General features: G+C 44.0%; 1 protein-coding gene across 23 annotated transcripts in view; it reads right to left on the minus strand.

Annotated features, from left to right (window-relative positions):
- The window catches only part of KCNMA1 (potassium calcium-activated channel subfamily M alpha 1), a 727,849-nt gene that overhangs the window by 285,073 nt on the left and 430,283 nt on the right, over positions 1-12,493 (minus strand). The gene's annotated exons all lie outside the window — the stretch shown is intronic.

A 12,493-nucleotide genomic window follows, 5' to 3' on the forward strand; every position in this document is an offset into this window, starting at 1 on the left:
CAATAGTATGGGCAGAAATAGGATGATACTTTATTACTATTACATTTCTTACTGATTTCAGAGGAAAGTTTATGCCCAGTTTATCAAAACCGATCAGTAGGGACCACGTGCAAAACACTGTGGCAGTTAGTGGAATGTAAAGGAATACATAACATAGCTGTTATTCTAGAGCAGGGATCACATCACAGACTTTCAATAAAGAGCCAGATAGTGAAGATTTTAGGCTTTGGGGACCCTAGATCTCTGGCTCACTGCCCAAGATAAGATGTAAATAAGTGGGTGTGGCTATGCCCTAATAAAACTTTAGGAAAACAGGCAATGGGCCAGCTTTGCCAGTTTCGGATCTAGTTATCAGCCAGGACATGGACTTATAAAAATACTTTATACATGACTTATAAAAAATATAGTCAACTTTGGAAGGGAGACCATGAATGATTCAGATGATGGCGGTTTCAGAAGGGGCGAGATCGTAACTGGCTGCGTTCAGGTGAGCATAGAGGATGGATGAGCATCAGTTGCTAGTCAGGGGTGGGGTCTACCAGAGTCATGGAGTTGGGGCATATCTGCAGCGGGGATCGGGATGGCTGGTGAGTAAGCTGCTTGGTGACCACAGGGAAGAAATTCACCGAGAGAGGTAGAAAGGGAGGCCGCGTGAGAATATGAAAGGCAAAGATTGTGAGATTGAGTTTTGACAAAAAGGACGAATTTGTTCTGCCCCTGGTCTGGCCGTGGAAAAGTTCTGCAATCCACCCAGGAAATAATAAATGAGTGGTACCCTCTGTGAGGTGGGTTGCTAAATTCTTATCTGGCCTTAAAGACAGAAGTTGAATTGAGCAGTTGTTACTTGAGAGCAAAGTGTCGTCAAACTGGTATTTGATTTTTATTTCTGGTAATACAATGTGCCTCATGAAAAATGGAGCTTTGCTCACCACCTGTCATCTGCCCTTACTTTTGCCAGCAGGCCCGAGTCCAAGCTGGGGCATCTAGGTGTCTCCAGGTAGGATGCCTGAGAAAGAGTGTTTGTTAGAATAAATTATCCTGGGGGTGGAGAGGAGTCAGGCTCTATCATTCTCCAGAAAAGGGAGCTGAGAGGCTCTGTCCCGCAGGGAGGGAGGAGGTCTGGCAATAGTGTCTCAGAGCTGCTTCCCGTGTCCACTTTCTCCCTACCTGGTCTGCCAGCCAAGTCGATCCATCACGGCCCTATCTCATCGAGAAGAATCAAGGCATCTATTTTTTCAAGATGATACAAAGGTAAATATACGTCCAGTCCTAGAGATTTAGGTTGCTTGAGAAGGCTGTTCCAATAATACCCCAGATGAAGTACAGCCATCTGGAGAGGTTTTGGCATCTATGAAAACCTACTGCTGAATTTGTTCCTTGAAGACATTCATTTTGAGATGTTATTTCCAATTTGGCATATAACAGAGCTGTACACGTCAATGAGGATTTAGAATCCCTGCTACCTACAGAGGGCATCTTATTTAAAGCATGCCCTGACAAAGCAATATCAAGGGAATACAGTCGGAAATCTCTTACAGAGGAATAATTTCTCTAGAAGCAGTTTCAGCCAGAGCAGCTACCAGAGCAGCAATTAGCTCCCTGAAACACATCTAAACTTTCTGCGTGCCACTTTGCTGGGGCTGCCTTCCTTCAGAGCCCAGTCAAAGGGACGGAACTCAGTGAGTTCATTGCTCTTGCCACACAATAGCAATCCAGTCCCAATGCTTTTCCCAAGGCACATGGCACCACTTAATAGCCCTCTCCACCCCAAAATAGCTCAGGCAAACAGTACAGCCCATAATCTCTAACCTGACACTATTTCAAGATGGACCAATGATGGTAACATAGATTGTTTTTATTTATTTGGCTACTTGTATAGAATAAACCAAGAGGTTCAGAAAAAGGGGGCTGGAGAAAAGGGGAAAAGGTGTTCTAAGGCCAAAACCAAAAGTAGTTTGGAGGCTACTAAGTTATAGAAATTGTATTAACTCAGTTTTTTAAAAAAAAATGGATCGGGTTATTTTTCTTCTAAATTTCCTTTCTTACCTAGGAGTACCAAAGAACTTTCTGTTTAGGGGGCTTTTCACCTTTTCTTAGGGGACTGGAATGGGAGGAAGCTGCACTCAGTATTTGCCCTGATTAGACAGGGCTGTTAGATTAATTTTTTGTAAGTGAAACTATAATGGCTAGTTAATTTTATAACTTGAAAGCTAGCATAATAGAACACTGAGGAACATAAACCTTGGAGGTAGAGTGCCTGGGTCCAAAGCCTGGCTCTGCCACTTACTCACTATATGACTCTTGGCAAGTTACAGAACCTCTCTAGGCCTTGGTTTCCCCATCTGGAAAATGGGGCTAAAAAGATCCTTATTTCATAGTGGTGTTTGGAAGACTAACTGGGATAATTACAAATTGTACCTGTAAATGTACAAACACACATATACATACACACATGTAAAGATGTAAGATGTGAACAGATCCAACACTACCCTAGTTATGGAAGCATCTTCCCTTTTAGAGCACATACTTCTTCTCTCTCTTTCTCCATCTCCAAAGACATCTGGCCCCCAAAAGGGAAGCCACACTTTTCTTTTATTGTTATTATTGTTATTGTTTTATTGTTATTGTTATTATTTTAAATTAAACCACTAACTACAGGGAAGGGTTTACATAGAAGGCTTTGGGTTTTAGAGCATCTGTGTCCAACTGCCTCAGGTCACCTCTGGTGGTTCTCAAAGGCCCTTCCTTGTAGACCCTGGGCAATGGGACCAGGAGACTTCTTGGGGTGGTGGGGGGAAGAATGGGGAGTTTATGGTCATAGCGGCTGACTCAAGTCAAGTTATTAGATGTCAAACACCTTGTGGGAATGCAAAGTGAGCCTATCCTTACCTCTGACTAACTGCCAAGTATCCACTGACTTTGAGCCAATTTATCTCCCCTCCTCCAGCCTACTTAATCTCACTCTGATCCAGCAAAGTCCAAGACAGTCCTGTAGGGGGCACCAGAGACCTTTCCTTTCAGAGCCCAGAAGGCCATTTCAAAATGCAGCAGTAGAGTCCTGGGGAAGAAGCTGGAGCTGGAGCCAGGGCCAGAGCCTCTTTTGTGCAGTTGTTGCCTACTGAGGCCTTAAATAATGTAATCTGGATAGGGTGGTGGGGAGTCTTACTTCGATGGTGTACATCTGTACATCAGTCCTCTCATTAAAAATCACTTCAGTAAACATTTGTTAAGCTTCCACGGTTTACAAGGGTGTCCCAGACATACAAAAAGTAAAAATTCATGGTACGTTCTATCACAAGACACAGTCTAAAAAAAAATTGTTAATGTTTATTTACTTCTGAAGGAGAGAGAGCGAGACAGAGCACGAGCAGAGGAGGGGTAGAGAGAGACAGAGACACAGAATCGAAAGCAGGCTCCAGGCTCTCAGCTGTCAGCACAGAGTCCAATGCGGGGCTAAAAGTCACGAATGGTGAGATCACGACCTGACCTGAGCTGAAGTCGGACGCTCAACCGGCTGAGCCACCGAGGCACCTCTCTCACAAGACACATTTCTAGAGCAGTGTGGTCAGGTGGAATTCTTGTGATGATGGCAATGTTCTGTATTTGTGCTGTCCAACACCACAGCCACTAACCACACGGTGCTAGCGAATGCTTGAAATGTAGCTAGTATGAATGAGAAACAGAGCTTTGAGATTTTATTTAATTTTGATTAGTCTACATTTAAGTAGCCCAATGTTGTTAGTGGTTACCTTACTGGACATTTCAGTCCAGACTAGAAAGCCTGGCTACTTCGAATATGGTCCCCAGACTAGAAACACCAGCCTCACCTGGAAACATGTAGAAAGGCAGAATATCTGGTCCCGCCCAAACTTCCCAAATCAGAAACTGCATTCTAAGACCTCCCAGTGTTTCACATGCACATGAAGACTAGGAAGCACTCTTCTAGGGAGAAATTAACTCAACGTTCACAATTAGAAGATGTATATACATGGTTCTCAACCTTATTGCATTTTTGATGCAATGGAGAACATTAAAAAATGCTGAACCTGGGTCATATCCCCCAACCCAGAGACTCTGATTTAATTGATTGGAGGCTTGGTCTGAACATCATGAGTTTTGAAAACCTTCTGGGGGATTCTTGTGGACAGCCAAATGTATAAGCATCCCAGAATAGCCTAGGACAGTGGTTCTCAAAATTGGGTGAATATCAGGGTGGCCAGGAAGGTGTGCAAAAGAAAGATTGTCAGATTAAACTCTGGGAGTTTTTGATTCATTGGGTCTGTGCTGGGTTCTAAGAATCTGCATATCTAGGAAATTTTCAGGTGGTGCTGATGCTGCTGGTATGGGAACCACACCTTGAGAACCACTGGACTAGTAATTTTAAAAGCATGGGCTCAGAAATCAGATTGAACTGGGCTGAGTCCTGGATCCACACTTACTACCTGAGAAAGTTACATAACTCGCAAACCTCAGTTCTCTAAATTGTAAAATCAGACTATAGTATTTACTCATTGGGCTGCTGTGAACATTAATTCAGATAATGTATATGAGATGCTGAGCCCAGTGTCTGCCTTTAATAAGCAAGTAATTGTTCATTATTATCATCCTTGAAAGAAAACACACTCATTCATTCATTCATTCATTCATTCATTCAACAAGCACAAATTATGTGCCAGCCACTGTTCCAGGCACCAGGACACAGCAAAAAAACAGGACGGTCAATGTTCCTGCACAAAGGTGTCATGGAACTTGTATTCTAACTGATAATATAACACAGATGATAATACTGCTTTTATAGCACTAATTGTAAGAGCAAAAGAGAAAAATGTCAGGGAATCCATTCCAACTGGAAAAATGGGAAGGCTTTACATGGGTGGTGAAGTTAGGGCTGTGCCTTAACAGGGAGAGGTATGCCAGCCAGTGAGATGGGGCAGAAACTCACTCTGCCCTCAGCAGAAGGAACACACAGCAGGGTAGATGCAATTAGCAGCCTGGTGGACCCCTGGCGGGAATTGTAAGGGGCAGGGGAGGCTGGGAGTCAAGTCTGTGTGCCTGGGGCTGCCCACAAGGGGCTGCCTCTACTTTCTGGCCAAATCATATTTGGGGTTTTATGGTTTTGTTTTGTTTTGTTTTGTTTTAAGTTTCAATACACTGAAAATTCCTGATGTCAGGAAACAGAAACCAGGCAAAGGCTTTCACCATTGAGTACTTTTACCAAATGCAGAGGCCAGTCAACAGAAGGCTAGATATTAACCGCACCTCACTTTACCCGTTGTGGGATTCTTCAAGCAAGGGAGTGGCCCTGGGGCCAGACACCCTATGATGTAGAGGGCAATGGAAAGCCTCCTAAGACTGCAGCTGTGCCCTGAGAGAATAACGAGAGGAAAGGTGACTCCACACGCTGCTTTCCCTGGGAACACGTCATAACTTGTCGCCTCATCTGGCATTCTAAAATTCTGGTTTCTCTCCATTCTTTAAAATAAGCTCCAGAAAAAGCAAGAAAGCATGAATTCTAAGGAATGGAAGCTTTTAAGCAGGGGGCATGTAGACCTAACATGTTCCCCTCAATTGCTGCAGCCACGTGGGAAGCCTCCCCCCCCCCACCATAGCAAATGTTTAAGAATAATGAATAGTAGGCATATCGGCTTAGTAATTCACCAGGTCCCAAGAAAAGAAGAAGAAGAATAAGAAAAACACTACGTGGAAGTGAGGAGAGGGGGGAAGTTCTCAGGCTCCAAGCAAGATTTCCCCAAAGGTCTCCTCCCATAACAGGGTAGAAACGTATGACAAGGCAAGGGCGTGGAGGGCCCAGAATGCCTACTAGGTCTTTTGGACTCCAAAAGACTGTGCAGAGCCACTGGCTCCATGATTTGGGGCAAGATACTTAACTTCTCTGAACCTCAGTTTCCTCTTCAGCAAAATAGGAGTATTAATAATAATACCGCTTTTGATGGGCAGAATAATGCCCACCCCCCCAAAAAAAAAACATTCATGGTAATCCTCAGAACCTGGGCATATGGTAATTTACATGGCAAAAGGTAATCACAGTAGCAGAGAAATTAAGGTTACTAACCCGCTGACCTTAATATGGGGTAAGTATCTTGGATTATCCATGTAGGACCCCAGTATAATCACAAGGGTCCTTAGAAGTAGGAGCAGGAGACAGGAGAGAGACAGTCTGAGGAAGGTGATGACAGATGGCAAGATCAGTGAGACGTGGTAAGAGGACTCAACCCAGGGCTGCTGGCTTTGAAGATGGAGGAAGGGGCCCCAAGCCAAGGAGTGTGGGTAGTCTGCGAAAGATGGAAAAGGCAAGGTAAGAGAACATTCCTCTGAGCTTCCAGAAGGGAGCACAGCCCTGAAGACTCTTGTCCTTTAGCCCAGAGAGACCCAAGCTGACTTCTAATCTAATGTAAGAAATAAACTTGTGTTGGGGCACCTGGGTGGCTCAGTCAGTTAAGCATCTGACTTTGGCTCAGGTCATGATCTTACAGTTCATGAGTTCAAGCCCCACATTGGGCTCTGTGCTGACAGAGCTTGGAGCCTGCTTCGGATTCTCCCTCTCTCTTTGCCCCTCACCCACTCATGCTCATTCGCTCTCTCTCTGTGTGTCTCTCTCTCAAAAATAAATAATAAAGCATTAAAAAAAAAGAAAGAAACTTGTGTTAAGCCACCCCATTTGTGGCGCTCACTTGTTACTGTAGCAAGAGGAAACAAACACATCCATCTTGCGGGGCTGTGGGGCTGATGCCTCGTGCAGGGAAGGGTGCTTTCTTCTCTAGGACGGCATTATCATTGGTGGGCACCTGCTATCCTCTGCACAGGGTAGGCTGGTCTCCTCTCCCCTTCGAAGCGGGCCACTGCTCCCCAGTTTCACCCACCACGGCAAGCCGGGCTGAACTGGTGCATTGCAGAAGCCTCCTCGCGTTCCTCCACCCACATAAGCTCTTTCTCCTGTGAACTCCCACGGCCCTTACAGCCTGTACCTGACAATTTGGGACTTAATTATACAGCAGGCAGTGTTACTTGCTGTTGCTGCGTGCATGTTTATTTTGGTTCTAAAACTAGATTGAAACCTCAGTCTCAAACAGGAACTACGTTTTGTCCTTTTGTTGTTGTTTTTGAGGATCTGAACTTTTTTTTTTTTTTTAAATCCTGTTTTTATCACCTTTTGACACAAAAAAGGTACTGCCCGGGCATATATTTATAAGCAGATATGTTAAATCATTTTAATTGCCTTGTGGCTGGGCAGTAACTCATCTTTCTATTTTTTATCAGAGTTCTCTCTTTTGTAGCAGTGTTTTCCAGAGGTGCTGAAGTCTAACATGGGTTAGAGGAACAGGTTCCACTCTGGGTTCAAAGCCTGGGGCTCCTTACCATCCCCTGATTTCATTAATCAGAGAAGAGGGGCAATGTTGGAGATCATAGTAAAACAGGGTGGCCAGACATGGTCCCCTCATCTCAGTGCTGAGTACACAGTAATCACTCAAAAAAAGCTAGCGAGATGAGTGGCCAGTGAGTGCATCATTATTTTTTCTCTCCTCTCTCCTTTTAACCACACAAAATGACCCTCAATGAAACCACATAAATAAATACACAGAGGAGGCACAGTCTGTTGACCTACCTTGGGGATACAGTTCCCCCCAAAATGAGACAGACAGAAGAGCTCTCCTCAGCATGTTATTCTAGTCTCAAAATAAAATACATCTCTCATTTCAAGGTACATTTATTTTAGTGAGGTAGGATAAGGATTTGGTGAGAGAAACAAAAATGAATAAGCTGGTGTGTGTGGGAACAGGAATTAAAATAAGCAGAGACTTGCCGCCTGCCAACGTGGATGTCCTCACATCCCGCTGCCTTATTTTTGGTTCCATTCTGGTTTGTTTTCTTTCTTGGTGCATTAAAATATGATAGGTAGGTTAGAAAGAGAAGCCTGGGATCATCATGAACCCCGTCCTAGGTACATAGTATTTTACTTAAACTGCCTCACGAAATCCCCTCTGCAACCCTGTGAGGTGAGTACTGCCCATTCATTGGACAGGTGGAAAACTGAGTTTAAGACAGGTAAAACAACCTTGCTTCAGGTGACCCATTGGCCAAGCCAAGATGTGAATTGAGGTGGTAGCCCAGAGCTTGGCTCTGACCCACTCTGCTCTATTGACAGCATGTGTGGAAGCCTCTAGTCTCTCCCTCTGTCTCAGGTGGAACACATCTGATCCCCAAGGTGCTAAGGTACCTTGGGACTCGGGAGACACCAGGCAAGCTCTATGTGTTCCCCAGGTCCTAGTGACAACTCTAGACACTGAAGGCGGGCAAGGACGAGTGGGATGGGGATGAGGAGTCGTGAGGACGTGTGTTCTTAAATAAGAGCTCCTCCCCTTCCTGCCTGCCCGAAGTGAATCTCTGTCAGTAAGGAGAGATGGAGAAGTGCCAACAGAAATTAGCCGAATCAGCTCACTCACCCCAACGCAGTCCTCAAAACGCCCAATCTTTCAAGGCTAAGGACAGAGGCAGAAGAACAGCATGAATACAGACATAAAATCAGATCGAATCTGGGGCAAATCACCCCTTCCGCCTCTTCCAAGGCTACGCAACCTGGGACAAGAGCTATCGTCGCTGAATCTGTTTCCTTATCTGCAAAATGGGGAAAGGAACTCCCAGCTCACAGGACTTTTCTGAGAAGTGAGTTCATATATGTAAGGGGCTGATCAGAGTTCCCAGCACATGGTAGAACTGGAATCAGCTGCTATTATCAATACACCATCAAAGGCACTAAGATAATACATACATAAAGTAAACCAATACAATACTGTATAATATGCAACCATACATTATGATAAGAAGTCAAATGTGGTGTGCATTTTGCTCTGGCAAAGGTAAGGACGGGGGTCATAGCCCTTGTTCTGTTTTGCACCCACATGACTCCAGCTATAGCACAGCCCCCTGTGTCATAGAGCTCAGCAGGTGTGTGCAGGAGAAATAGAACAGGCTGCACTTTTCCCCAGCTTATGCCAAACCTCAACCAGTAAAGGCAGCACCCTTTCATTTTCCCGGAGGAGGGTAGCACTTCCTGAAATGCCCCCCGTTTAATGGGATTATTCCTTCTACTGTATAAGCCATATCTCATGGGAATGTTCATTTTATATTCGGCAGCTCATCAGCACAATAACTGTTTCACGATGTAATAACCCATGTATTAAATCAGACACGGAAACCTCCTTGAAATATTATTCTACTGAATTCTCTTCCATAACAGGAAGACCAGTGGTGGAGCTCACCCAAGGGGCTGAGAACCACAAGCATTTCATTGAGGATGCCTTCTCCTACAAGGGGGGAAAGGTTATTTGTTGTCGGTATTTTTATTATGATTTTGTAGCCCAAAAGTTTGTTGGTCTGTTTTCAGTTTCAATACACTTATGCTTCCTAACGCACTGTATAATTTGCCTATTTACTAGGCTCATTTTTTTCCTGTTCTTCCCTCACTGCAACATTATGGGGTAGGATGCTATTTTATTCACTGTTGTTTCCAAATCATCTGGAAAAGTGCCTGGCACATAGTAGGTATTAATAAATACTGTTCGATTGAAGCACATTTTAAAGGTTTAATTTTTGAAGAGAAACCATAGCAGATGCAAAAGTATATGTCATTTCTCTTCTTTTTTCTTTTTCTTCCCCTTTTCCTGTTCACTCTGGTGGATTTTTCACTAGATGAGAACACCAAGCCAAAAATCAGGATTAAATCATTCCCAAGAAGGCATGAATTTTTAAAACATCCAAGTTCTCCTGACACAAAGATGCTTTTTGTCTCACAAGGAGACTTGGCTCTATACCCTTACCCTGGGGTGAGATCTGCTCACTGCACAGGAGGGTGTCTCCACCAGTCATGAAGGACTATCCTCAGTCACCTAGGACCACGAGGGACCAAGAGAGAATGGAGCTTGACATAAAATTCCAACTCATGAAGTGTGGGGACTAGATGATAATTTAAGTCCAAACCTCCCATTTTTCAGAAGGGAAAACTGAGGGTCCAGAAGCAAAGTGGTTGTTCCAGTGTACAGAGTAATTAGAAGAGAAGAGAAGAGAAGAGAAGAGAAGAGAAGAGAAGAGAAGAGAAGAGAAGGCAGGAAGAGAAGGCAGATTCCTTTCCCTCCTCCCTCCCTCCCTCTCTCCCTCCTTCTCTCTCCCTTCCTCTCTTCTTTCCTCTTCCCCTTCCTTCTTTCTCTGTCTGTCTGGAGTTTTTCAGGGTCTGTGCACGCTCACGGGTACATGGGTATATGCGTGTGCGTGTGTGCACACATGCGTGTGTATACTCTTTGCAGCAGGATGGTCTAGGATGAACCATGGTTAGCAACCCATATGTAATTTTGACTCAGGAATGTTGATGGTTTGATTTCACCAATTTCCCAGTCCTTCCCAACAACCTAGATGCCAAATTTCTCATGAACAATGCAAGAATCCTAGAGACATTCTGAGCTGAAAGTACCTGAGAAATCATCTAACCTAACCTTTATTTTACAGATTATAAACAACAGGCTGAGTGAAAGAAAAGTGAGCTCCCCACGTCACAAAGCCAGTTAACAGTCAAGCTGAGGTAGCTGGGACCCTCAGTACCAGAGCATATTCAGGTTACTTCTCAGATTTGTGAGTGGCTCTGATGGTTTCATCAAGCTGGCTGGAAAACCCAATCTAAGCAAGCAGGTTTCAAATCAAGGATGATGACTTTTCCACTGAGTGAATGAATACAATTCTAATGTGAAAATCTGTCCAAAATAGAATCCTTATGGGATATACACACATAGATACACACAGATAAGTGTGTATGTGATTATTGCATACATCATATACAAAGGGTGCTTCCTTTTTTAAATACTTGATATGAGGCATGCAATAAATTCACAATGCTAGCAAGGACATCAAAAACATACTGCTAGTGGAAGCATATCTTGACACAACATTTCTGAAAAGTGAACCATCAATTTCTGTACAAACTAAAATATATGCATGCTTTGATTCAGCAATTACTCTTCCAGGAACCTAGAACCATCTAGAGAAATAAAACTGCACAGATGTGTGGATGAGGGTGTTTATTAAAACATTGTTTACAGTGCAAAAAGAAAATAATCAGGTGGTCCATCATTAGGGCTGTGTCCAAATGAACTGCAATACAACAATTTGTAGAATTCTGTGTAACTCTAATAAAATGAATTATTACAGAGCTGAAGGGATGTCCATCATTTATTTGCTAGTGAGAAAACCAAATTCCAGTGCAATGTCATGGACACACGTATTTGTACAAAGACCACCTCCTCTACAACATATGTATGTACACATCCATGTTTGTAGCAATGGGGCATGAAGGAAAGATATGGAAGTCTATGAACACTGAGCATCCCAGGGAGAAGGCAGTGAGAACGGGGAAGACATGATTGATATTTCCTTTATACATCTTTAAATGTTTATACTGAATGTAATATACATAAAACCTTGGTTTGTGAGCATAATTCATTCCAGAAACACACTTGTAATCCAAAGCATTTGTACATCAAAGCAAATTTCAAGAACCGTTGGTTCAGCTGTGATCGTGTGACATTCGGCCTCACATACGACTCATATTGCAAGGCATCGCTCGTTTATCAAGTTAAAATTTCTTAGAAATGTTTGCTTGTCTTGCGGAACACTCGCAGAACAGGTTACTTGCAATCCAAGGTTTTATTTCTATTACTCTGAAAAAAAATTGAGGTAACACCAAAAATTTCTAAAAATACAGATTGGACGCACAAGTAGTCCTCTGAATCCTGTTTCAGCCTCCCTTTCCCCCAGTAGACCTACGGCAGCAGGAACATTCTGAGAGAATTATTCAGTGCAACAAAGAGAAGCTCAAAGCTGTCTCTCTATGCCTCTGGCTGCCATGACCATCCTCGAGCTAACTACTTCTCCTGCCAAACTGTCTTGCTCGTAATGCAGGAAGTCACCTGCCAGGGACAGACAGGAAGGGACATGTTGAGCAGATACAGGAAGTAAGATGTGAACACAGCACCAGCAACAGCCCCTCCTTTAGCACGGGAGGGGAGCTCCACCTCCTTCAAGGAGACAGTGGCTCGAGATGCCTTCCTGTACGCTGTCCCACAGAGGAACTCTTAGCTCTAGATAAACCAGGCAGGAACCACTCGTCATAAAACCGAGAAGCAGACAGAAGCTAACTTCGGCAGGCAGGCCTTCTGGGGCACCTGAATCAGTTACTTGGAAAGTTGGCCTCGTACCAGGCTCTTCTTTGTCCAGTTCTAACTGCAGGCTGAATGAAAATGACAGAAGCACGAAGGCAGAGGTCCTGGCTGTGACAGTGTGACCCGTAGGCTTCAACAATGAGAAAACTGCCTTACCTGAAGCACTCACTGCACGAATCCTCCTGGGCTAGTGCTCTGAAGAGAACTGTCCTCACTAACCCCCCAAACTCCAAGAGTTGTGCACATTCACACAAAACTTTCTTTCCGTG

Source organism: Acinonyx jubatus, chromosome D2, assembly GCF_027475565.1.
Source record: "Acinonyx jubatus isolate Ajub_Pintada_27869175 chromosome D2, VMU_Ajub_asm_v1.0, whole genome shotgun sequence".
In the NCBI taxonomy this organism is placed as follows: Eukaryota; Metazoa; Chordata; class Mammalia; order Carnivora; family Felidae; genus Acinonyx; species Acinonyx jubatus.